This window comes from Atractosteus spatula, chromosome 10 (genome assembly GCF_055471065.1).
Source record: "Atractosteus spatula isolate fAtrSpa1 chromosome 10, fAtrSpa1.hap1, whole genome shotgun sequence".
Classification (NCBI taxonomy): Eukaryota; Metazoa; Chordata; class Actinopteri; order Semionotiformes; family Lepisosteidae; genus Atractosteus; species Atractosteus spatula.
The window spans coordinates 10,031,027-10,058,185 of NC_142715.1; the positions used below are offsets into that span (position 1 = coordinate 10,031,027).

At 45.0% G+C, this 27,159-nt stretch overlaps 2 non-coding genes and 2 pseudogenes across 2 annotated transcripts; all 4 read right to left on the bottom strand.

Moving 5' to 3' along the window:
- Positions 1-13,823: 13,823 nt before the first annotated feature.
- LOC148824898 (5S ribosomal RNA) lies at positions 13,824-13,942 on the bottom strand (annotated as a pseudogene).
- Positions 13,943-14,349: 407 nt separating this feature from the next.
- LOC148824899 (5S ribosomal RNA) lies at positions 14,350-14,468 on the bottom strand (annotated as a pseudogene).
- A 9,829-nt stretch (positions 14,469-24,297) lies between these two features.
- On the bottom strand, positions 24,298-24,370 carry trnav-cac (transfer RNA valine (anticodon CAC)). The gene has a single exon. It is a non-coding gene; the product is annotated as a tRNA-Val (tRNA).
- Positions 24,371-24,823: 453 nt separating this feature from the next.
- On the bottom strand, positions 24,824-24,895 carry trnae-uuc (transfer RNA glutamic acid (anticodon UUC)). The gene has a single exon. It is a non-coding gene; the product is annotated as a tRNA-Glu (tRNA).
- Between the last annotated feature and the right edge of the window lie 2,264 nt (positions 24,896-27,159).

The window sequence follows — 27,159 nt, forward strand, 5'->3', positions numbered from 1 at the left end:
GGCAGGACTTCCACTGTGGTCTATTTCATCACCTGTGCCCCCATCTTCCAAAGACAACAGTCCAATCTAGCATAGAGTGTCCCGGACTGATAGTGACTGACAAATAGTGACCCCTTAATGGAGGAAACTTTAGCTTTTGTAGGTAATTATACCACTTGACAATGTTACAGGTGTTGGGGGGGGGGAACCCCTAGTGATCCCACAGTCTCACATAGACAATGGCCAGTCTACACAAACCTCCAGTCAACACAGCCTTACAGCGTACACAGATTTCTAAACTGATCAGGATCGTTATCTTTGTCTTATGCATAATAATGTTCACCGCTCTGTCCAGCAAATTAATAATAAACTTTATTTTATATAGCGTTTTAAACGAATAAGTAATTAGATTGCTCATAAACCTAATCACTTGCTTTTTCTTTTTATTTAGGCTCAGATTTCAACTATAGATCGTATTATTAATAACCATAATAACAACCAACCAACAAAAACAACCATATAAACATAATACCAACCAAAAACATAGATAACGACCACAATACAAAATCAAATATATCAAACCAATATACTCTCGCAATTCCTACAATTATCATAATCCCGCCCCTTATGCAAAACCAAACCCTCCTCCCATCCCAGTTTCTCCTCTTTATCATAAACAAAATCCACTTCAATTTTCAACATAAAGCCTTACTGCTTGCTGGGTTTTTGAGGGGGGGTGTCTTTTGCTGGAAATCTCGCCTGCTTCTACTTTACGAGTACAACCCCCTCTCTGCAGGAGTGCTGGCTGTGACGAATTAAACCGGTTTCACAAGTATTGTAGGTACAGTGTTAACTGGTAGCTGGGCACCTCAATTAAGTCGCTTTAACATGCTAATGCATTGGTGTATCACTTTATTTTTTAACAAACATTTCTTTGAAAAAATGAAACGTTTCCCTTGGTCAGAGATTAAATAAAACCTCCCTCGCACCAAACAAATTTATATTTCTAAATATCACAACATGATCGAATTTAAGTCTTTTTAATAACAATGAACAGTCACATATGCGTTACAAAATAAACATTTATATTGATTTGAATTGCGTTTTGATTTAAATCGTAAACTCGTGTTTAAATATATGTGTTTAAAGGCGATATACTGTATAAAAGCGCTGATTCTTATGGAGTGTGTTCCGCCGGGGATTCAAAAAATTTATTTTTTTTAATCGTGTATCTAAGGAAAATTGCAGTATAACTTTGTTAATGCACAAACAGTGGCATGTTACATTATAATTTGGGTGTCTCCCCTTGCCAGAAAGCTCTAAATTGCATTTTGAGTGCGGTTTTTGACTTTTTCTAAATTGCAACCCATAAATAAAGCTGATAAAGCTTAGACTAACTGTATTCTAAACTGTATTACAACGTAAATTGCAAAAATGCACTTGGAATCTGTCCAAGCCCTCCTACGAAAATTATTTAAACTGCGACACGGATCACTCATCTCTAAATAAACTTTATTTTATATAGCGTTTTAGGCGAATAGGTAATTAGATTGCTCATAAACCTAATCGCTTTTTCTACATAAACACAGCGTGATTGCTCTCTGAAAATGCTTTTCCTTTATATTTAGGCTCAGATTTCAACTATAGATCGCATTATTATAAACTTTCTTGGAAAAATGTCTTTTATGTAAACCATGTTTGCTATTAATTCATTTTGGGCTAAAATACGTTCATTGTCTTCCAATCGAGTCGAGTTGACATTAGAAGCTTGCCACTCCCGGACTGTTACACCAATGCATTAGCATGTTAAAGCGACTTAATTGAGGTGCCCATCTACCAGTTAACACTGTACTTCCTACAATACTTGTGAAACCGGTTTAATTCGTCACAGCCAGCACTCCTGCAGAGAGGGGGTTGTACTCGTAAAGTAGAAGCAGGTGAGATTTCCAGCAAAAGACACCCCCCCTCAAAAACCCAGCAAGCAGTAAGGCTTTATGTTGAAAATTGAAGTGGATTTTTTTTATGATAAAGAGGAGAAACTGGGATGGGAGGAGGGTTTGGTTTTGCATAAGGGGCGGGATTATGATAATTGGAGGAATTTGCGAGAGTATAATGGTTTGATATATTTGATTTTGTATTGTGGTCGTTATCTATGTTTTTGGTTGGTATTATGTTTATATGGTTGTTTTTGTTGGTTGGTTGTTATTATGGTTATTAATAATACGATCTATAGTTGAAATCTGAGCCTAAATAAAAAGAAAAAGCAAGTGATTAGGTTTGTGAGCAATCTAATTACTTATTCGTTTAAAACGCTATATAAAATAAAGTTTATTATTAATTTGCTGGACAGAGCGGTGAACATTATTATGCATAAGACAAAGATAACGATCCTGATCAGTTTAGAAATCTGTGTACGCTGTAAGGTTTGCGATTTAAATCAAAACACGAATCAAAATCAAGACATTTAATATACATATACATACGGTATACAGTACAGTTTGCATACGGTAATATGCTTATGTTCCTAAATCAATCTCTTTTATGAGCATGTGTAAGGCATGGTGAATCGATTCTCAAAAATTACTGTACTTTGCATGATTGGAAAAAAATGCGTGATTGCGAAATGCTGTGGTGTTACTTTTACAAAGACGGTCAATGAAAAAAAGAATGTGGACCAGGGCAATACTTTGAGTTTACAGCTTGTCCAAGGTCATTTATTATTAATACTATTATTAATATCTTCGTTAAAGACTTTGATGGCTACAGCTCAAACATGAGAGGTTGAGCTTTATTAGCTCCACCTTGCGGAAATTCCGGATACTATTATTTTGCTAGCGGTATTTACCGGTAACTTGCGGTATTTACCGGTAACTTGCGGTAGACTGCGTACAGCATACCGGAAAATAATGCGGTATCGCCCGCGCATTTTGAATGGCTGCATCTGTACATTGTGACAAAAACAAATTTCAAGTCCATTATGAGCACACACAGCATATTAAAGATGGGTCTCTGCACTGTAAAGGAATCTTAGTAACTTTAGCTAATAAACCTGAAATGTCATTTCTTTTACTGCTTGTTCTTTAAGGTACTAACTCATTGACATTATGTAGATTAAAATAAGACTATTCACAAAGAAAAAGCATTTATCACAAATGTATCATGCCAAATAAACTCTAGTAATCAAGAGGAATTAAGAAAAGGAAACAAAACCATCTTTTGAGGATGCCAGATAGAAATGTAAACACACACTCAAACGTGGGGCCAATCTTACCAGAAATCAATTAACACACCAATGATCTAGGACTGATGTCTGAAAACCAGAGCAAACAGTACAATATTAAGGTACTAAAGCTATTAGTAGAACAGATCTAGCTTCTCAACATAATACTTATGTCTGAACTTCATTGAATAGTGACACTTCAATCTTTCATATTCAATATTTTTCACAAAATCAACAGCTGAGAACAGACCGCCATATAACTTTATCCAGTGGTTTTCAGAGCAGAGACATCCGTGTGGGCAAGAGTTCTTTCCCTGAGGTCCACTGCACGTCAGCTAGCCACGTTCTGGCTGGGTCGTGTGTACTCCTGGGAACGTCGCCTGTAATGAATATTGGGGACTTTGTACAAATTAATAACGTGAGCATATTAATATGATTTGTGTTGAAGCCAAACATAGACAATCACTGTTAAAACTTGAATTCAACCTCCAGTGTCTGCTTTTGAAATGCTGATCATCACCCGTCTTCTGGCTTCTAGATGCACGTGTTAATGGATATTTCTTGTCTTCTTTTTTTTCCCCCCATATGCTCTTCTCTGTATCATTAAGTACTTCTGGGTCATTTCATGTACCTCGTGGCATCTTGGCTGGTGGTGAATGGCAGGCAGCTGCTCTAAAAATAACATGCCTATTAGTATGATGTTGAAGACAAAACCAAAACAATACAACTTTGTTTTGCACTTTACAATTTATCACAAGCTTGTCATATTTACAGTCATCAACTGATTTAGGCTGCTGTTCCTGTGAAAAATGTCCTTTGTTTAAGAAAGATTCAATTTAAAATCTTTAGGTTTTAAATATAAACCACTGGCAATATGGTAATCACTTTTACAACTTTTAAGAAGTTGCAAGATAGCTCTACAACTATGTTGTCCTTAACCTATTCAGAAACTACCACTAATATTGTAAGAAATTGTTCTCTAGACTCTAGATCTTGTGGGCTCTGTTCTCGATGAATTGGAAAGGTGTCGTTCATGAAGTCCAGTACTCTGTCGATCTCTCTCTTACCAAGAGACTACCCATCTAACGCTGCAGGAAACTCCAGTGCCTGGTTTGGGAATGCCGTGCTATTCAGATTCTATCAATAAATTTCAAGAATGGTTCACCTTTTTGTTTACACTGTGGCATTTCTTTGCAGTAACAATTGAGTGGGATAGTTATCTGCCTTCTATACTCTTCTGAAAATCATGTATCTTTTTAGCAGTCCCATATCCCTTCCTTATATCCTTGCTGATGAGAATGAGAAATGCTATTTTCAAGACATTAACACGAATATAATTTTTACATTAATTCCAAGGTACAAGAAAATGAATATCTTCAAAATATGCACTTTAATATACTTACTTAGTTTCTTTTTTGGAAATGGTCAGTGAACCAACCACTCCAGAGCTTGTCCTTCAACCTTGAAATTATTTCCTGGAAATGCTGTAATCACAGAGGAGCTCTTCTCCCCTCAACAATGTCCCTTTTTGTCACAGACAGAATTATGACAGGCTGTTCGTTGATTATAAATGACTTTCTTACAGCCCTTACATTGTCTTTTCTCTTTGATGGATTTATCCATCTTCTGATTTGCCTCCTTATCCGGGAGGCAGGCTCAGTGTTTTTCACGAGCATCAATGCACAGTTTTTGTGCAGGTTCATCTGAAAAGAAAAGACATCTCATATCTCCCTCTGTCATCTGTGAGCTTCAGCAGTTGTCTTTGTGATGACCTTGCCGTTGTAATCACACACCACCTCTCCCTTCTGGAAACACCTGGAAGTCACAAACTTCTTCCCCTTCACAGGATCGTCAGTGATGCTCAGGCCTTCCCAGATTTGATACTTTATCAACTTTTTAATTTGCATGCCATTTGGTGGCAGTCCTGTGTTGGGCTTCCACTTCTCAAGCACTTCAGACACTGTTGATACATTGGCTGACCAGTCCATCTTCTCCGTCTCCTTTCACAGCTGCTGACCTGGGCAGTACAGCGCAGTTTAGTGAAGTAAAGATGAAACGGCTGATAAAACACAAATAAAATGCAATTAAGGTACATTCCAGATTTTCTTAAATACCGTACATGATTGGAGCTATGCAGGTGGAGGTCTTTTGTTCGGTATTAACATGGATTTTAATTGGCTTCTATGAAAATTGGCCATGGTGTGAGTGAGTCCTGTGATGGACTGGTGTCACATTATGGGTGATACAGTACTTTGCATCCACTGCTTGCCAGGATGGTTCCAGTTCTACCACAACCCTGAATTGAGTGGATGGGTATATCAATGTAGCCATCAACTTGCATGTTCCTCTTCTTCACTCAATGCAAAGGAAGCCAGCTGTTGTTTGAGGTTTTGTGCTCTTTAACAGGAATTATGACCATTTTTGTGCCCACTTGTTGAAACAACACTTTCTTTGCACCCATTTCTCAACCTGTAATAGTGAGAAAATAAAAATGAATACACCAAACTGTAAAAATCCCATATATGTAATTTCTTACTTTTGTTGTATGAAAGTATTCTTACTGTCATGTTCTTTACCACCCTGGGTGCTACAGGTGCTTCAGCTGGAGAAAGGCCTGCAGGTAATACAGTACAAGAAGCTGCTCAGGCAAGGTGATGTCTTGCCCAGTCTGTGCAACACATCTCTCTTTGCAACCATCAACACCTTCCAGCAATCCTTCGTACTTGGTTCTGGACTCTGCAACTGTCTATATCTGTGGGAGAAATTAATACTCATCAACTTTTTTTGTATTCAAATTAAAAGTACAACTGAAAGAAGTTTTAAAATGAAAATGACCTATTTTTAGTAATCTCTTGGCAACATTCTTACTGTTCTTCTTCTGAATATCCTTTAGGATACTTTGGAAGTTGATGATGAGGTTAGCCAGGCTGGGATCCTCTACTTTCACACTGATATCATTTAGGATGTAGCCCGGAAAATGGTTTATGTTCTTAATATAATTAGCAATGATTTGGTGAGACAGTCCAGTGGTCTTCATTTGGTTACAATAATTGTTGTTTTGGATAGGCCCTTTACAAAGTTTAAGGAAGATGCAGATGGATCCATAAAAACAGGAATCTGGAAACATTTTCTACCTGACAAATGTAGAGTCACTATGTTTATGGCTGAGATTTCACATGGGTGAATTTTAAGCTAAGGAGTAAAAACATGTGCTATGGAAAGATCACTGCTCAATTTTAAATGCCTTTAAAAAATAAATACCTCCTGAGAGCAATCTGCCACTTCAAGATCCTTGGTAAGGTCCTGTTTAAACCCAGCCAGGTGAGGAGCATCCAGGGAGTGCGTTCTGTCCAGTCCAGCCTGGGTCACCGTCTTCCTGAGAGCCTGCTGATGGCTTTTAAGAACTGGGGGACAGTAGGAATACAAAATACACATTTAACATTTTTACTTCTAAGACAAACTAGAATACAAGTATAAAACAAAAGATACATTTGGAAAAAATAGAAAGTTCTCCAGAACTCACATCTTCCCCTTCCTCTTCCACTTCAGTCTCTGGCATCTCTTCCTCCTGGACAGCAGCCTCTTGCTCAGGGCATCTGGACCACTGGTATATCATTTTAACATACCCTTACATAAAGGTAAAGGTTAGAAATGAAACAGAAGAACCCTTATAAATTATAAATATCTTACCTTGCTGATGTGTCTTCAGGATTCCACATAAAACAGTCCATGGACTCCGCCAGTCTCACATTCTCCCTCACACATGAGCCCTATGCTCTTGTAATCCCCGACCTGCCCATTCCTCAGGTGATTCAACAAGTCCTTCCTGGCCTGGAGAAGGACCTTGCTGATCTCCTCTGCTGAGGCTCATTTCATACACACCCTCTTTAGGTGAAGAGGAAACTGGTCAAATGTCTTCAGGCAGGTCTTGCACACCAGATGTATCCTCATGGGTCTCTTTTGAAAATAAATAACTTTTGTGTAAAGGAACAAGTCAAGACTGTTTCAGTTTCTTAACCGAGCCTTAATTTTCTCTCCAAAAGCTTCACCATATTGTTTATTGTATTTTTATCAGAATTATACCTTGCTCTAAATTAATGACTTTATAAAACAACTTAACTCTTACTTGGTCTTGTTCGCAGTCTTTCCAGTAGAAGTCGTTGTAGAATTTAAAAACTGCTGTGATAATTTGATCTGCCCGAGTGTCCTTCCCTAACCCAGTATTGATAGCTTGTGTACTGTAGGGTCCAAAGGTGGTGTTCTGCAATTTCCTCCCATAATGTTTCTTTGATCAGTTGGAAGCAAGTGTGAAAGCTTCCTCCCAGTGGGGAAGCTCAAGATCCTCTAGTTGTATGACAGATTTTGCTCTTCGAGGATCTGCAGTGTGGTGTGAAGCCAATTTTTGGCATTGCTTACCAGCTTCAAATATGTGAGTTTGGGTGGCTTGGCAGGTTTTATGAGTTCCTCGGTCTTCCGTCGTAGGCTGGCGGGTGCTCGGTTCTCCCGTCCAATAAAACTGCTGTGTTTTGTAAATGGTGGACTGTTTGGATCATTTTGTAGATGATCCTGGTTCCTTGTTGGAAGGTATCCTGTCTGTTTGACATGTTTGTTGTGTAGGCAGTGTGGAGGGTGACCGTACGGTTGCGTGCGTTGTCAACTCTGGATTGATCCATACTTACCATTTAAATGCCTAAAGCTTCGTTGACACCATTAGGTTTCCACTGTTAGGCAGCTTTACCTCTGTAGAATCTGTGGCTCCATAGGAAGACAATCTTGCCTTTCTGTGTGTCGCTATGTTTTTGCCTGGGTCTTCTTCAGGCATTGTTCTGGAACACTGTGTCCATGCTGGCCTGTTTTTATCCTGTTTTGTAAGGGGCAGTGTGTTGTAGTTCCTCCTAGGGGGCTAGTTTGTATCCTATGGTCTGTGTTCCTTCTGTACGTTTCTGTATGAGTAGGTGCAGTTTCAGTTGGTGAATGGGTTTCTGCTTTCCCTGGTGGGGATTATGCATGGACCATTAACATCTCAATAGGCAATCAGGGTCTTTTGTTTTCCTCCCTAGTAGGACTGTGCAAGCTGTGCGAGTTTCCATAGCTGATTGGTTTCAGTTATTCTTCTGTTTGTTGCGTGTTAGTATGGTGAAGAGTTCCAGTCCCTGTAGGATCTGGCTAGTTAGGAGAGAGGAACAAAGCTCCTTCTCCCAGATTTTATCCGAGAGGGGACCATCTGGGACAAGGAGAGCACTCTCCTTCCAACGACTAAAACCCTCCCGGTTTTTCTGATGTTCAGGTCTTGTGTAAAGATAGTATTAAGTCTTTTGATCCACTCCCTTTCCTTTTTCTTTGTTTCTATCTCTGTCCAGTTGGGGTTGCTTTCCAGTCCCGTGGTTCCTGATGTACCTGTGTTGTGTCAGCTGGGTTCGGATGGAGTTACCCGTTCCCCCCACATAGGTCACCCCGCACTTTTTGCACTGGATGCTGTAGATGGCGTTATTGATGTTTTCTGAGAGTGCCCTTTGCAACTGGAAGATTTCTTTAGTTTCTTTGTTTTGGATCATTGTTTTCTGTTATGAAATGTTTGGCTCTTGGTGTATATGATCTGTTTTGTACAGGTTTTAGCTTGCTTTGGACTAATTAATGCTGAAGGTTTTTGTTTTTTTCTGTGTGCAGATATGATTTTGTGCTCCCTTAGTATGTTTGTGTTTTCTAATATCATGGTTTTTGGTTGTTTTTTATGCTGAGTTGAGAATATGATGTGTTGAGGAGTATTTTTCTGTCATCTGGAGTTTTTCTATTTAGAAATGTTTGTGCCACATTTTTGAGGAAACTTTGTGTGTATCTTCTCTGGCATAAAGCTGGGAAGAGTGTGTATTTGGCTTCCTCAAAGTCTTGTTGTTGTGTACAGATTTTGTGGAAGTGTAGGAGTTGTGATTTTACCAGTCCTTTTAAAGTATGTTTTGGGTGGAAGCTATCCTTGTGCAGTAAGCCGTGTGAATGTGTCTTTGAAAAATACCTTGATGTCCAGTTTGTCTGTGTTGTTGAAGGAAGAAACCTTGTATGTGGTGGTGTCTAGGAAGTCTATCAGGCTACCATGCTTGGTGTATTTGAGTTTAATGGACCTGTGGTGTGTGTTGAGGCTGTTAATGATTTCTTGTAAGGCTTGATATGTGCTGCCTATATGTTTATTTTTTATATCTTTGCCCTGGGATGGACTGATGTCCTTTCCAGGGTGTAGCCTCCCATGTGTCTATTTCTTGCCACGTTTTAAAGTGGAGTTACAATCTTACTATTTTTACAGTTTTAAATTGACATTTACAAATGTATATTGAAGCAGCTACCCACCTGAACTAAACTATGTCAGCATGTGTAGTCTGCAAAGGAACAAGTAATAGGTTTATTCCATACTGAAAAGAGAAGAGAGAAAACTCAATGTTTCGGCTGTGAAGCCTTCTTCAAGTGTGAGAAAGACAAGGCAGATTACAAAGATTAAATAGCACAGAAGAACAAAAGCTGGGAGAGGGGAGGAGGCAGGAGCAGCAGAGAGGCCAGACAGGAAGTGCAAAATGGAGAGAGGTGAAGAAAGGTGTGAAGTCAAAACCTGCAAGAGAATAGAGAAGATTACATTAAAATAAGTCAGTCATTGAGAGATCCTGGCTATTTGAGGTAAAAAGAAAAACTATGGGCTTGGAGAAATCTTTAACCTTCCCAGCCCTAATATGTTCTCTGAAGCATTCTCCTAGTCTCCTTTCGGTTTCCCAAATGTAGATAGCTGGGCATTTTTTGCAAGAGATACAGTAAATGAGATACAGGATGTTGTCAGGGTTATCTGGAATTGTCCTGTGATGCCCTGAATGTCGTTAGATATGTATTTGCCAGTGATGCAGCGAGTGCTATTGCAGGGGAAGGTGCTGAGTGTGAGGGAGCTGTGAACAAGAAGCTTATGTGGTGGTCAGCGATAAGAGATGATTGGGCGGTCGGAAAAAAGAGTACCAATGGAGGGATCGTCCTGTAAAATGTAGTCATTGTTAATGATGGTCCTGGGGATAGAAATTGGGTTAGGGTGGTAGGGAAGCACCGAGGGAATGCAGTTGTGAGACTGGGAGTTCCTGATTGAGTTGATGATCCGAGGGCTGTTTTTGGCCCGGGAGTAGAATAAAGCGACACCTTTCATCAAACTTTTTGACAGGTACCACCCCCCCTTTTTCAGCCAATGGGAGGCCGCCATGGGCAGATGTCCTGCCCCCTTATCGGCCAATGGTGCAATGTTATGGGTGGATGTCCCGCCCCCTCCAGAGCCAATGGTGTGTCATAATGAGTGTTGTTGTCCCACCTTCCACCCCGAGCAGCCCCAGGCCTCAGGGTCCAAATGTCCACCACCGCATCCCCTTCGATTTATAAATAAGTGTGTGAAAGCGCGTATTAGCGATGAGGGATGGAAGGTGATCATGTCTGCTGCAGGTTTGAATGCAATCTATTATAACCCTAGGGAATCGGCGGTGTGGGAAGTCTGGTGAGGGCCGCGAGTTTCCGGGATGTGAGCGCGCACACACACACACACACACACACACACACACACACACACACACACACACACACACACACACACACACACTGACTGAGTGACTGACTGAGTAAAGTGTCACAGAAAGAACTCGCAGGACAAATAGCATGTGAAATGTGAACCACTTTATTTCATCAGTAGGTTTTAAATTACAGAAACATCCCAGTATACACTTTTAAACTTTTCACACACATTACAGACTACTGCTTGCAATCACCAATTAAATGTTGGTGCAGAAAATTAGTTGTAGCTATCGCCCCAACATTGTTCAGAAACTCAGCAGCATCTGAAAAAGCATTCATAACGCCCTTTCTCTCGCCATTTCTATAGCCGTGAACACCGAACTGGGCGACCCTAACAGAGCAAATAAATTAGCCTGAGTGATCAGAGGGACGGTGTTACCACAGGTTCTATGTAAAATACGTTGTATTTTGGAATACACACCGCTGAATCCGCCAGGCTTCAGTTTCTGATCTGAAAACATCAGAATCGCAGTAATTTCACTCATGTTCTTTACATGCACATCTATCTCTTTAACAAATTCAAGGACATTAGTATTCAGTTAATTGATTTTCATTTCAAGCTTTGCAGAAAGAAGAGTGTAAAGCACTTTTTGTAAGAATTCTTACATATACATTCGAAATTTTTCATTCTTCTCACGATGGCACACCTGTGTCTGTAAAACAGAATGAAAGCTCTATTCACATTGCGAGTATTTCACAGCCCTGGTTTTACATAGATCTTTTTTCTTTTCTGTAAAAATATGTATAAATAAGTATAAAATAAGTTTTGCAACGCACCAAAAGTCACGTGTAGTATTTTTCCATCTACCTTTACAAGTAAGGAGCGTACATACTCATATGGCGAGCGGTCGTCAATTATTTTTCTCAGCAAGTGCTTTATACTCCGCTCAGTATCATCTGTAAAAGTATAGGCACCCAGGCCACTGGCGATGTACAGAACAGCCGATAAAATTCGGGCTAAACTGAGACACTTATAAATTTCTAATGCGGCAAACAACACATCTTTGTACTGTAACATGACCAGGGGAAGGGTCATTCATAACAGGTATTTTCGGAATGACCTACTTAAAATACTAGATATGGACCTTAGCAAAATGGCTGCCAAAAAGAATCAGCTGACCGGTACATGGAAAGGGTCTACCCTGAGAAACAATGAGACACAGCTGAGCCGCATCAGGAACCGAAATATAAGTGCCCCGGAGGCAGTGAACAGGGCGGAAGCCGATAAGGTGAATGCGGTTTGGAGGAAAAGAGAGGAAAGAGGTGTATGTTAAAGATCGGGCTAAAGAATAACGGACTACTGAAAGGAGAAAAGGTTTATGGTTTTTGGATTACGGACACTGGATAAGGATACATCGCGGATTGGCTTTATTACGGATTTATGGAACTCGGATCGGATCAGGATTAAGGGAACGGATTACGGACTGTATTTGGAAGATAGTTGGAGGAAGAAAAGCCACGAAACTCAGGAAAGAAAAGTGTGGTGTGAGTACTACTTTCATTTACATAAACTTTCCCCCGGAGACACCACAGTACCCATCCGCGCACCCGACAACTAGGCATGTGTGACCCCGTTGACCTGGATGATTAATCAAACGGGCCGCGCATTCATCAACCACAACCCCCTTTAAACAATGGTTGAAGGTGCAACATACCACCGACTTTACAATCTGATCCATAGCATCGGGCTCATTAGAGCCATCGATAGCTAAACTAGGTTGAACATCATCATTAATCACATTTTGGCGAACACACATGAACAGACACGAAACATTCAAGCTTGATGGTAGTTCGAAGATTGATGCGTCGACCTCTTCGTTATTCTATTAAAGGAAAAAAGAAAAGGAAGGCTTAACAAAATAAATAGGCATGCTTTTTACCTAAAATATTTACAATTGTAATGCCTCTTTTGTGTTAGAGTTTTTCGTTTGCTTCGAACTTGCTGTGGTTTAATATTTACCATTTGTAGCAACTCTTCATCAGTCGTTGACGGACCCCCAACACCTGAATCACCGTCAGAGTTCACATGACAGCCACTGTCACACACCACTGAGTGCTGGGTCAGCTTTTGCTAAAAAGAAGACAAAGTGTTGAAAACGAAATACGCTAAACGCAGATTGAAACGACAATTCCACTATCAGAAAAAATATTTTAGCAACCTACTTCTTCAGTTTGCATAGCAGAGGAATCCGATGATTCACTACTCAAAGAAACCATCTTTGCAGCAGTCAATATCGGGGCCTGACAGCTCAGGTGTCACACTTCAAAACCGGCAAGTCGGCTAATTTAAGCATAAACTCCAAATTTGTAACCATGCCTACACAGCTCAAGACATTTTTCAAATGGTTGTGATGTTTTAGAACGCCCCACCATATCCCTCCGCCCCAAAATCACACGTGTTTTATCGAGAGTGAAAAGTAATCACTTTGAATTAAAATATGTAAGCTTATTTCAATGACAAATTCTCAACAACTTTTCAAAAGTTTGAAATGATTTTCCACGTACCGTGAACGTAAAGTCTTTAAACCTTAAAAATATTAACATGCAACCCAAGCCTCAAATGATGTGTTTCTCTAGAAAAGAAATTACATTGAATCAAAAAATGTAAAACTTATTTTATCTTTTGAGAAGAGCGTTGTAGGGCAGGTTTTTATATTTTAGTGGATAGGTCATAAAAGTGTTAAAATAATTGAATAAGACACATTTAGCAGCGATAAATTATAAGCACGAGCAAAAATTGATATTTATAACGCTTATAGATTTTAACAATATAACAGACTTTACTAAAATGTTTACTTATTAAATAAATTAAAAATTAAATATTACATCAGAACATGTCCACACCCAGGCACCTGCCGTTAAAGGTTATGGGATGTAGAGATACAGTATATAAGGTTCATGATGAGAATAAAAAACGCTCATGCTAATACACAAGCACCTGTGTCTCACCAAAGCTGACAAATAAAAAGCCAAAAAGCCACACTGCACGTGTTAACATGAGAATGAGCGAGTGAACAAAGATAGGGTGCCTCCTGCAATTAAAGGCTTACAGCACCTGGTATTCCCAGGCGGTCTCCCATCCAAGTACTAACCAGGCCCATCCCTGTTTAGCTTCCGAGATCAGACAAGATCAGGCGTGCTCAAGGGGGTGTGGCTGTAAGCAAGAGCAAGGCTCGCTGGCACCCTTCTTATAGAGAGGACAGCTCCGTCACCTCTTTTACGACGCTGCTTTTTTTCCCTTGCGTTTTTCTCTTCTTCCCACGTTCTCTCTCTTCACTGCCTTCGTCCCGCTCTATTTCACTTCAGCCTTTCACTCTTGCTTCCTTCCAATGAGGACGGAGCTGCGGGAGAAAGGGCGCTATAGAGGATCGCTGTGGAGAGCTGCTGCTGTGCTTTGACATCTGAGCTCTGTGGAAAACGATCTCAATACAATTCTGAAAAACGCGACTCCCCGAACGCCAGCCGAAAAAGTCTCCACAGCCGAAGCGCTGTGACAAATAAACAGACGGAAAAGCTGCACCGCACGTGTGAACAGGGGAATGAGTGAGCGAGCGCCTCCTGCGCTTAGAAGCTTACAACACCTGGTATTCCCAGGCGGTCTCCCATCCAAGTACTAACCAGGCCCCTTCCTGCTTATCTTCCACAATCAGACGAGATCAGGCGTGCTCAAGGGGGTGTGGCCATAAGGGAAAGCAGGGCTCACTGGCACCCTTCTATTAGAGAGGACAGCTCCGTCACCTCTTTTACGACGCTGCTTTTTTTCCCTTGCGTTTTTCTCTTCTTCCCATGTTCTCTCTCTTCACTGCCTTCGTCCCCGCTCTATTTCACTTCAGCCTTTCACTTGTCGCGGCAATGGTTGTTAATAAGACAGAATTAAGTGTTGCTGTGCTTTTTCAAATGAGGCCCCATCTCTCTGTTCATCTCTGTGGTGCAGCCACAGAGAAACTATTCATGCAGGCTGATTTAAAGATGTTTTCTTTTGATAAGGGACAGCTCCCAAATGGGGATGCACTTAGCTAAGCTTAGCTATCATGATCAATCCATTGTCCATCCATTGGCGCCTATCTGTCTGGGGTGTGCCAGATGGACATCTGGACTGCATTCCTAAGTGTCAGGAGTAAGTGACTCACACCTCACCTTGATCAACCAATCAGGGACTGGTAGGGCCGAGTAACCCACGTGGGACTCTGATGCCCATGGAACTTTCAGCCAATGAACGAGCTGAAGTTCCTCCAGGTAAAAACAGGCAACACAGAGGGCCTGAGAGACTATTTCCTGGACTTTTCTAAAGGGAATTCAAAGGAGAATTCCAGGGCAGGACGGCCCAGGAGCAATAGGCTCCCAAGGGCAGGACATTCTCGCAGCGCGCCTCCTGACCATCCTAAGACTCAGCCCGGACAACCACGGAACGGCCAGTGTGTCCGAGTGCCAGAACTTTCCTTTGTTCTAAGAGTCTAGAGCGGAGGTTGCCAGAGAGTAACCAGAGGATCCACCTGAGGTAAGCACCAGCAGCAAGCCTCGTGAACAGGTCGGAACTGTGGACAGCTGAATCACTATTCAGAACTAGCGCTTCATCAGGAATGAACCGGTCCTCTTCCTGACTTGCTGGGACCCACAGTCATCTTTTCTCCTGTGCACAAACTTTGCTAGTTAAAGCCAACACTAACTAGCCGGTCAGTGAGCATCTGCAGCACAGCACAGCCTGGCACGGAGCCAAAGAGCCCGCAGGAGATCTGAATCCCCAGAGATTGGATGAGTATTCAACTTCAATGCATTACAGCTTGAGAATTCAATTGTTATCCCAACCAGTTGATATCAATTTTATTCCTAAGAGTTATGTACTTCTTTTTTAGTTTCTAATGTAGAAGTTGTAACCAAGTTCACTTTATGAAACGGTCTAAATGAATGATATACTGAACGTATGTCCTCTTGATATATGTAACTCTTTGTAACTGATTGTATATATACCTTTTGTATTCTGATAACCCTCTCAATAAGATCTGTTAGGTTTATATGCATATTTTATGTATTAATAAATGTATCCTCGTGTATTAGTACCCGTGTGTGTGTGCGTTGTTTGAGTTATATCGCATGGTTGGATTCTAAGGCCATCAAAAGAATCATTTTGTGATTTACGGCTACAATTAATAAATGTCCCCGTAAATGCCCAAACCCTACAGAACTGGTGCCTTCAGAGAGCACACTACATTTATTGGCGTCCCTGGACTCATTTCAGTCATACCTGGGCTATGGTAAGACTGAAATGAGTCAACCAAGCGGAATAATTCAATATAAAACGCCGCGGGTTTCATACGCGACAATACAGTGTGCTGAAAGCCGAAAGGAAAAAAGTTCCCCTTGGTCTTTAAGCAGTGCTTGATTGTTTTGTGATCTTTTGCGATCTACCGGGTTGATTGCATACTTGATCTTGTGGTTTTCTGTGGTATAACTGTGATTTCGTACTTAAAAGTAATACTCTTTAATTTTCACGATGGTTGCTAAAAGGTCTGAATTCGAGTCGCTATTAAGCACTCTCTCTAGCAGCGACAGGTCTGACCACGATCTCCGTCATATCTCCGTCAGCGGAGAAGCTAGGAGAATAAACCTCCATCCTCTGAGAGAGCTAGTGAAGGAGATGGAGAGATTTGACCCTGCAGTGTCAGAGAATAATATCGAGAGTTATATTCAAGACCTCAGGTATACCCTGCAGTACCTGCCAAACGCCACAGAACAGGAGAAAGTGTTTCTGGTCAGGAAAACTAGCAGCAGAGCTGTACATGAGTGGATGGCTAGGCAGATGAAGAACGTCTGTGATGACTTTGAAGAGCTGTGTCAAGCACTTATCCGAGAATACAGTGCGTTTATTGACCCGACTGCCGCGATAGCCGCCGCCCTTAACATTAAGCACGAGAGAGCAGAGTCCCCTCGCGAATATTACGAGAGACTTAGACGAACTTATTTTGCAGGGTGAAATGATGAGGGTTGCGAAGAGAACACACATTTCAAGGGTTTATTCATTGCGAATCTCCACCCGTCAGTCAGAAAGATGATCTTAATGCATACAGATGCACAGACCATGAAAATGACTGATATTAAGAGATTCGTGCAGAAAGCCTGGGAGTATGATGTCCAAAGTCGCTCTGAGCAAAAAGCTGTTTATGCGACTGTGTTCGCTGTCAGAGCCAGCAGGGTTAATTCCCCCCTGCTCGAAGGAGCACAGGCTCCTGAGCTGGCTAAGCCCCGTTCCAAAGCAGGCACACAGGACCACACCCAGCGTCCTAAGTGCCATGAGAACACCGGGGAAGGGAAAGGGCTAGATAAAGCTGAACAAAAGGATTCAGTAGCCGCCCGCCTGGCCAGGCTTGAACAAGTTTTATTAGGACAGAGACAACCACTCCCCAAGGCTGCCGGAAGCGTGAATGAGCTGATACTCTCCACTGGAGGAGGCGGAGACCCGCCCCCTCTCCCTCCCTCAGTCTATCTGATTGAGTGGAAGGGTTCCTGCCTGGATGAGGTCAGCTACTCGCAAGCGAGTGCTGACTCCACCCCTGAAGTCACAGAGCAGGCAGTAAAACAGAGAGGAAAAGCAGGAAGCTTTTACCTCAAGGCTGCCATGGGAGATGTCTTACACAGTGAGACATTGATTGACACTGAGGTTGAAAGGTGTTTGATGTCATACAGCAAGCTCAAACGGGTAGAAAAAGAAAAGGGCATGCGACTCAGAGATGAACCTTTGGTGGATCACCAGAAAGGCAAGGTGTGGAAACAGGTCAAGGCTCCTAAGCCTTCTGTACAGAGGGAAAGGGGGGCCAAGAGGCAGAATGTGCTCACACAGTGCCCACCGAACACAGAAGCCTATGTGGAGATTCCTTCTGTTCCCTCTGGACAAGAAATAAAAATATTTTCTTGTTCCCGGAAATATAGGGAAGTCATGTCCCGGCTGAGGTCACAACAGCCTCCATGCCACAGGAGCGGTGCTCCAGGCAGCCGCCTGATCCACCAGGTAAAGCACACCCCTTTTACATCCCTAAAGAGGAGCAGATCTCCCCACCTGGCGATGAAAAGGAGCTTTCCCTGTGCACCCTGGCACCCAAGAGGGGTCAGGACCACCACCCTGCAGTGGTGAAAGGGATCCAGATGGCAGGAGAGCAGGTTGGTGATGTAGCCCTCACCCTTAGCCCTGAGAGGTCCTCTATCAGTGAGGATCTGCTTGAGCAGCTGTCACAGGGCCACCACCAGGTGCCCCTGGTGCAACATTCACAGGTTAGACAGGAGGTCCAGCTGGACGCTGAGACTACTGCGCTGTGGACACACCTGATCCCAGATGCCGATTCCCTCTGCTGTGACCCAGGGAACCTGCAGTCAGGTAACATTATTTCTCACAACTACCAGGTAGTGAGTGAGACCGACCTGATTTTCCTGCCTCAACGGCAGGGTTTCCAACACACCCAGTCCCCCAGAAGGGACAAGGAATGAAAGCCAAGCCAGTTTTCCTACAGCCACCAGCTCAGTCTGTCAGTCTGAGGCTGACCAACAGTGGTTCAGCCAGACTGGAGCTGGATGGTCAAGCCACCCGCCTGCCAGTGCAGAACACAGAAAAGTGGGGTGTCAGAATCCCCGCCTGCACTGACATGGGCCTGGTGGGTGATAGCGAGTTCGAAGACTGTGAACTGGCTATCCCAGTGCTGGGGCAGCTCCCTGAACCCCTAGCGAGGGAAGGGGGGAGCAAGCAGGTGTCCTACACCGGCCCCCAGCAAATGACTGTAAACATGCCGATAGAGGGATTCCTCAATCAGGAAGTGTGCAGGGTGGACCTGAACAGTGAGAATGGGGTAACAATTCCAGATAACTCAGGTGCTCCAGATGACCACTCAACCGGGGGTCAGGCATGCTCCACCGCTGCACCACCCCCTGCAGGGTTCCTAGAGCACAGACATGAACAAATCGAAAAATCAGATGCCCTGGAAATGGAGGAGCAGCATCAGCAGCTGCATCAGATCTCCCCAGATTTCCAGGATGTTGGTGCCCAAGATGCCACATGGCATACTGAGAAAGACACCATGTACACGCTGCGCCAGCTTAGAAAGGCAACAGTCACTCAGAAGGAGATGACTGGGATCAGCCACCCTAAAAGACTTTTGGGAGGACTGATTGCTGCCGCCACTGTTGTGCATTTGCTATAGTAGGTTTGTTTGCTTCTGGCACTCTTACCCTGACTGCCCCAAGAAGGCAGGTGTCAGAGATGCCGGAGGGTAGTGACAGACTGTATCAACAGCAGCAAAAGTTGGAAAGCCTAGGGAAAACCCTACAGGCAATTTCCTATGCAACAGGGTTAAACCTTATCCCCCAACCAGTGGACATGATTGCCGGTGTTATACAGTGAATTTATGCTTGTGTGCAACAGGCCAGAATGTTGACACAAGATCTGTTAAGGGAGTTCAGTGCCACTGTAGCCAGTCTAGCCATGGCACAAATCCCAACCCACTTGATTCCACTCTTCTCAGTAGAAGAGTATGTGACATTAACCACCCCATCGCTCATAGCTCACCCAGAAAGCAATCCAAGATTGAATTTGGTTCCAAATCTTGAGATGGGTATGGCTACCAAAGCTATCCATTGGCTGTTTCTAAATGATTCACCAATGAAGGGTACCAAGGGTACCTGACCATCCTGAGCCTGGACAACCACGGAACGGCCAGTGTGTCCAAGTGCCAGAAATTTCCTCTGTTCTAGGAATCGAGAGCGGAGGTTGACAGAGAGTAACCAAAGGATCCACCCGAGGTTAGCATCAGCAGCAAGCCTCGTGAACAGGTCGGAACTGTGGAAAGCTGAATCACTATTCAGGACTAGCGCTTCATGACTTGCTGGGACCCACAGTCATCTCTTCTCCTGTGCACAAACTTTGCTAGTTAAAGCCAACACTAACTAGCTGGTCAGTGAGCATCAGCAGCGCACCGTCGCAAGCAGCTCAGCACAGCCTGGCACGGAGCCAGAGAGCCTGCAGGAGATCTGAATCCCCAGAGATTGGATGAGTATTCAACTTCAAAGCATTACAGCTCAAGAATTCAATTGTTATCCCAACCAGCTGATATCAATTTAACTCCTAAGAGTTATGTACTTGTTTTGAGTATCTAATGTAGAAGTTGTAACCAAGTTCAATTACGAAACGGTTTAAATGAATGATATACTGAACTTATGTCCTCTTGATATATGTAACTCTTTGTAACTGAATGAATATATATCTTTTGTATTCTGAAAACCGTCACGATAAGATCTGTTAGGTTTACATGCATATTTTATGTTTTAATAAATGTATCCTCGTGTATTAGTACCTGTGTGTGTGTGTGTGTTGTTTGAGTTATATCGCATGGTTGGATTCTAAGGCCATTAAAAGAATCAATTTCGTGATTTACGGCTACAATTAATAATTGTCCCCTTACATGCCCAAATTCTACGTTAGTATAGTGGCAAGTATCCCCGCCTGTCACGCGGGAGACCAGGGTTCGATTCCCCGACGGGGAGTAGAAAGCTTTTCTTTTACCTCCTTAGAGAAAGGACTGCCTTTCACTTCTCTGTTTTCTTTCACAGCGTCGTGCACCTTTTCATTGCTCTCGCTTTCAGAGCCTCCGCACGGCACACGACTCGACATCAGGAAGCACATTGAAATGAAAGCAGGAAGCGCTGCGACATGCACTGTGCAGATCCCGCCACACTAAGAGGTGAGTGGGTCTGTTCGATTCACAAAGAACGCTTTGATAAGCGTCAAAGGCAAGTCATTCCGAGTTGGTTGTTTGTGTTTTCTGTTCAGACGCGAAATGCTGAAATGATCTCTCGGCTCCTCGGTTGTCATTTCTGCTCCGTAAAGAAATCACAGCACGCGTCGGCTTCCAGCACGGTGGGTCGGGACACGATGCCGGGGGTCGGAGAGAGTTATGTCTTCCTCGTTAGTATAGTGGTGATTATCCCCACCTGTCACGCGGGAGACTGGGGTACATCAGGACGCGCATTGGAGTGAAAGCAGGATGCGCTGCGACATGCACTGTGCAGATCCCGCCACACTAAGAGGTGAGTGGGTCTGTGCGATCACAGCGCTAGGCGAATCCCCAATCCCCTTTTGTGCGAGGTGACAAAAGAAGCCGGTCTGTTTCCGCCCGGTTTCGAACCAGGGACTTTTCGCGTGTGAGACAAACGTGATAACCACTACACTACGGAAACGGTAGCAAACCCTCCCCAGCGGCCCAGTGCTGAGCTTCGCCAATGCGATTCAGCTGCTTCCAGTGCCTTTTTTGGAGTGCGCTGATGGACCGTGCTCTCTCTCCAGAGACCAGCACGCCTGTCATGGACGGAGCAGGAAAAGCGGCGCCACATTCTACAGCCCTCTCCACGCAATCGACGATATCGGGCAACTAAAGTGGAGAAAATCGCCTCTCCAGAAAGTGCAAATATCATCTTGGAGAGTATAAGTCCTATTGCCAAAGGTCAGCCCTGTCTACCAGAGTAACCCTCCCACCTCCTGCAGCGATGATCAGCTCGTCTCACACGCGAGAAGTTTTGGTTGGAAACAAGCGCCCCCTCTTCTCGCGCGTTTTGCACGTTCGAGTGGTTTTAATGCGGCTCCTTCGTACACGGTGCTGATCTTTTGGAAAGCAGGAGGCAAAACTGACACGTTCCCATACCGGGAGTCAAACCCGGGCCGCCTGGGTGAAAACCAGGAATCCTAACCGCTAGACCATATGGGAGCACACAACCCCGCTATTCCGGGCATCATGCAAGCAAACTACATAAATATGAGAAAACACGCAAGAGAGTTGTCACTCAGAGTGTCGAAGGGTCGATGTATACTGGGGCTCAGTTGAAATGCAATGTCAGGACTTTTCCGAATTAGGTCACACGAAGAGAGCACAGCCTTTTCCGCCCTACCATGTGTGTATCGGTAACTCGCCGTGATCGTATAGTGGTCAGTACTTTGCGTTGTGGCCGCAACAACCCCGGTTCGAATCCGGGTCACGGCAGAATAGGGGCGTCTGCTTTTACTACTTGCGCAAATGAAGGCAAAAAAAAGCCAATCGATGTGAACGAACGGCGCTTTACAGAGGGGTACTGCCTGACTGGATCGTTGATGAACGACAGAGGCCACTCCGACCTCTTCTCGGTTTTCTTCAATGACTTACTAAGGATCTTCTTCACATTCGCCCATGCAGGGGAAGCCAGTTACACCAAAGCAAACGCAGGAAAGTGCCTTTCAAGCAGAGACCAGGAGGGACTTGTTTACACCGAGAGTGGTCGGAGAATGGAACAATGCGCCCAGCCCTGTTGCTGGAGCCGATTCTTGATGAGATCTTGGGCTCACTGGATGCTAATCTTTCTGTTGTTCTTGCAGGTCCTGCGCTGCTTTTGAGCCGACAGAGCTCGTTCTGGTCTGTCGGCACAGACCAATTGCAAATGATCGGCTCCGCGTACAGAAGGAACGTGCGTTTGGTACAAGAGTGCATAAAGGCACCGGAAATACATTGGGAACAAATGACCGGTCGCTCAAGACCTCTGTGAAGTACAGGAGCGTGCAACAAGAACCGGGGACCTTTCGCGTGTTAGGCGAACGTGATAGCCGCTACACTACGGAAACCTGCAGGGACCACTGCTGGTGTCTCGCTTGCGTTTCGCGCTGAGAAAGGGAAGCGTCACTTTAGGCAGGGGGCGCTGGAGAGAGGAACAAAGGGCGCGATGAAACAAAATGCCGAAACCCGGGATCGAACCAGGGACCTTTAGATCTTCAGTCTAACGCTCTCCCAACTGAGCTATTTCGACAGTGCACAAAGCCCACAGCCACCTGCTCCAGCCTTCCTGTGTTGCGGCATGAGCGCACCAAGAGGAGCGGGAGAGTGTTGCAGGAACGTCACTCAGAAGGAAAGCCACCCAGCTGCGCCCTCTGAGCTCTGTCCAGCGCATCTTCCTCGCATGGACTCCTGCCTGCGACGGGCAGGAAACAATTAGCAAGAACAGAACAGCACCCCATGGGTGTCTCATGACCACACCTTAGGTTGTGACACATGCAGGTGTGAGGGGTTGCCGGGCTACTCTGGAGCAGAGCTTGGGCGGAGGGGGGGCGGGAAAGCAGACAAAGAGGTGACACCTCAAGGTCTGCACGATCACAGCTCTCCGCCGCCCCAGGCTTCCGCTCGATAAGCTACTGGACACACCCGCCCCTCCTCACACAGACCGTGGAAAAGCCCCCGAGTGGGAGGGCTCTCTCTTCCTCCCAGGAGCTCTTGGACGCACAGACAGAGCGCGGGGAGCCGCCGCCGCCTGCAAACACGGCTCCAGGCAGGACTCCACTCCGCAGGAGCCGCAGAGCAGAGGAGATGGGGGCAGCTTAGCTCCTGTGCAGAGACCTGAGCTGTTGTTGCTGCGGACGCTGTCTTTTCTGTTCTCGGGGTAGGAGTGAATGTTGAGTTGCCCTTAGAAATGAAGCAGAGCACTTCAACGGCACGGGTGTGTGTGCGTGCGCCCTGGTGATTCTGGGAGACAGATCGAACCTGGGCTAAAAGAGAGGGGGCTTAGCCCTCTTCCATTTGCTAGTTCAGAGTTGTACAACCCATCTGTATCTGCTAGGCGGCGCAGTCGTCGTGCACAAAGAACGCTTTGAAAAGCGTCAAAAGCAAGTCATTCCGAGTTGGTCGTTTGTGTTTTCCGTTCAGACGCGAAATGCTGACATGATCTCTCGGCTCCTCGGTTGTCATTTCTGTTCTGTAAAGGAATCACAGCACGCGTCGCCTTCCAGCACGCTGGGTCGGGACACGATGCCGAGGATCGGCGAGTGTGGTGTCATCCTTGTTAGTATAGTGGCAAGTATCCCAGCCTGTCACGCGGGAGACCAGGGTTCGATTCCCTGACGGGGAGTAGAAAGCTTTTCTTTTACGTCCTTAGAGAAAGGACTGCCTTTCACTTCTCTGTTTTCTTTCACAGCGCCGTGCACCTTTTCATTGCTCTCGCTTTCAGAGCCTCCGCACGGCACACGACTCGACATCAGGAAGCACATTGAAGTGAAAGCAGGAAGCGCTGCGACATGCACTGTGCAGATCCCGCCACACTAAGAGGTGAGTGGGTCTGTTCGATGCACAAAGAACGCTTTGATAAGCGTCAAAGGCAAATCATTCCGAGTTGGTCGTTTGTGTTTTCTGTTCAGACGCGAAATGCTGAAATGATCTCTCGGCTCTTCGGTTGTCATTTCTGCTCCGTAAAGGAATCACAGCAGGCATCGGCTTCCAGCACGGTGGGTCGGGACACGATGCCGGGGGTCGGAGAGAGCGATGTCTTCCTCGTTAGTATAGTGGTGATTATCCCCACCTGTCACGCGGGAGACTGGGGTACATCAGGACGCGCATTGAAGTGAAAGCAGGATGCGCTGCGACATGCACTGTGCAGATCCCGCCACACTAAGAGGTGAGTGGGTCTGTTCGATCACTGCGCTAGGCGAATCCCCAATCCCCTTTTGTGCGTGCTGACAAAGGAAGCCGGTCTGTTTCCGCCCGGTTTCGAACCGGGGACCTTTCGCGTGTGAGGCGAACGTGATAACCACTACACTACGGAAACGGTGGCAATCCCTGCCCAGCGGCCCAGCGCTGAGCTTCGCCAATGCGATTCAGCTGCTTCCAGTGCCTTTATTGGAGTGCGCTGATGGACCGTGCTCTCTCTCCAGAGACCAGCACGCCTGTCATGGACGGAGCAGGAAAGGCGGCGCCACATTCTACAGCCCTCTCCACGCAATCGACGAAATCGGGCTACTGAAGTGGAGAAAATCGCCTCTCCAGAAAGTGCAAATATCATCTTGGAGAGTATAAATCCTATTGCCGAAGGTCAGCCCTGTCTACCAGAGTAACCCTCCCACCTCCTGCAGGGATGATCAGCTCGTCTCACACGCGAGAAGTCTTCGGTTGGAAACAAGCGCCCCCTCTTCTCGCGCGTTTTGCACGTTCGAGTGGTTTTAATGCGGCTCCTTCGTACACGGTGCTGATCTTTTGGAAAGCAGGAGGCAAAACTGACAGGTTCCCATACCGGGAGTCGAACCCGGGCCGCCTGGGTGAAAACCAGGAATCCTAACCGCTAGACCATATGGGAGCACATACCCCTGCTGTTCCGGGCATCATGCAAGCAAACTACATAAATATGAGAAAACGCGCAAGAGAGTTGTCACTCAGAGTGTCGAAGGGTCGATGTATACTGGGGCTCAGTTGAAATGCAACGTCAGGACTTTTCCGAATTAGGTCACACGAAGAGAGCACAGCCTTTTCCGCCCTGCCACGTGGGTATCGGTAACTCGCCGTGATCGTATAGTGGTCAGTACTTTGCGTTGTGGCCGCAACAACCCCGGTTCGAATCCGGGTCACGGCAGAATAGGGGCGTCTGCTTTTTCTACTTGCGCGAATGAAGGCAAAAAAAAGCCAATCGATGTGAACGAACGGCGCTTTACAGAGGAGTACTGCCTGACTGGATCGTTGATGAACGACAGAGGCCACTCTGACCTCTTCTCGGTTTTCTTCAATGACTTACTAAGGATCTTCTTCACATTCGCCCATGCAGGGGAAGCCAGTTACACCAAAGCAAACGCAGGAAAGTGCATTTCAAGCAGAGACCAGGAGGGACTTGTTTACACCGAGAGTGGTCGGAGAATGGAACAATGCGCCCAGCCCTGTTGCTGGAGCCGATTCTTGATGAGATCTTGGGCTCACTAAGAGGCCCCCGCTGGATGCTAATCTTTCTGTTGTTGTTGCAGGTCCTGCGCTGCTTTTGAGCCGACAGAGCTCGTCCTGGTCTGTCGGCACAGCCCAATTGCAAATGATCGGCTCCGCGTACAGAAGGAACGTGCGTTTGGTACAAGAGTGCATGAAGGCACCGGAAATACATTGGGAACAAATGACCGGTCGCTCAAGACCTCTGTGAAGTACAGGAGCGTGCAAAAAGAGGCTGTTTCCGCCCAGTCTCGAACCGGGGACCTTTCGCGTGTTAGGCGAACGTGATAGCCGCTACACTACGGAAACCTGCAGGGACCGCTGCTGGTGTCTCGCTTGCGTTTCGGGCCGAGAAAGGGAAGCGTCACTTTAGGCAGGGGGCACTGGAGAGAGGAACAAAGGGCGCGATGAAACAAAATACCGAAACCCATGATCAAACCAGGGACCTTTAGATCTTCAGTCGAACGCTCACCCAACGGAGTTATTTCGGCTTTGCGCATCGCCCCCAGCCACCTGCTCCAGCCTTCCTGTGTTGTGGCAGGAGCGCACCAAGAGGAGCGGGAGAGTGTTCACAGCGCTAGGTGAATCCCCAAAGAGTGCGTGCCAACAAACGAAACTGGCCTGTTTCCACCCGGTTTCAAACCAGGTATCTTTCACGTATGAAGCAAACGTGATAACCACTACGGAAACGGTGGGAAAACAAGCCCACCGTCAGTGAGTATTCAACTTCACTGCATTACTGCTTGAGAAATCAATTGTTATCCCAACCAGTTGATATCAATTTATTTCCTTAGGGTTATGTCCTTGTTTTGAGTATCTAATGTAGAAGTTGTAAACAAGTTCAATTACGAAACGGTCTAAATGAATGATATACCGAACGTATGTCCTCTTGATATGTGTAACTCTTTGTAACTGAATGAATTTATATCTTTTGTATTCTGATAACCCTTACGATAAGATCCGTTTGGTTTACATGCATATTCTATATATTAATAAATGTATCCTCGTGTATTAGTACCTGTGTATGCGTTGTTTGAGTTATATCGCATGGTTGGATTCTAAGACCAATAAAAGAATCAATTTTGTGATTTACTGCCACAACTAATAATTGTCCCAGTAAATGCACAACCCCCTACAGAACTGGTGCCTCGTGAGAGCACACTACAACAGTGTGTGATCTCCTGTCCCAGCCTGAGGAGCAGACAGCGAGCCTGTCTCTCAATAATAATAATCAAGTGGGGGATCTCCTGTCCCAGCCTGGGGAACACTGAGCCTATCTCTCAATACTAATAATACAGTGTGTGATTCCCTGCCCCAGCCAATGGAACAGACAGTGACCATGTCTCTCAATAATAATAATACAGTTTGTGACCTCCTGTCCCAGCTTGGGGGAAAGTGAGCCAGACTCTCAATAATAATAATACAGTGTGATCTACTGTCCCAGGCTGAGGAACAGTGAGTTTATCTGTCAATAATAATAATACAGTGTGATCTCCTGTCCCAGCCTGAGGAACAGTGAGCTTGTCTCAATAATAATAATACAGTGTGATCTCCTGTCCCAGCCTGAGGAACTGTGAGCCTGTCTCTCAATAATAATAATACAGTGTGTGATCTCCTGTCCCAGCCTCAGGAACAGACAGCGAACCTGTCTCT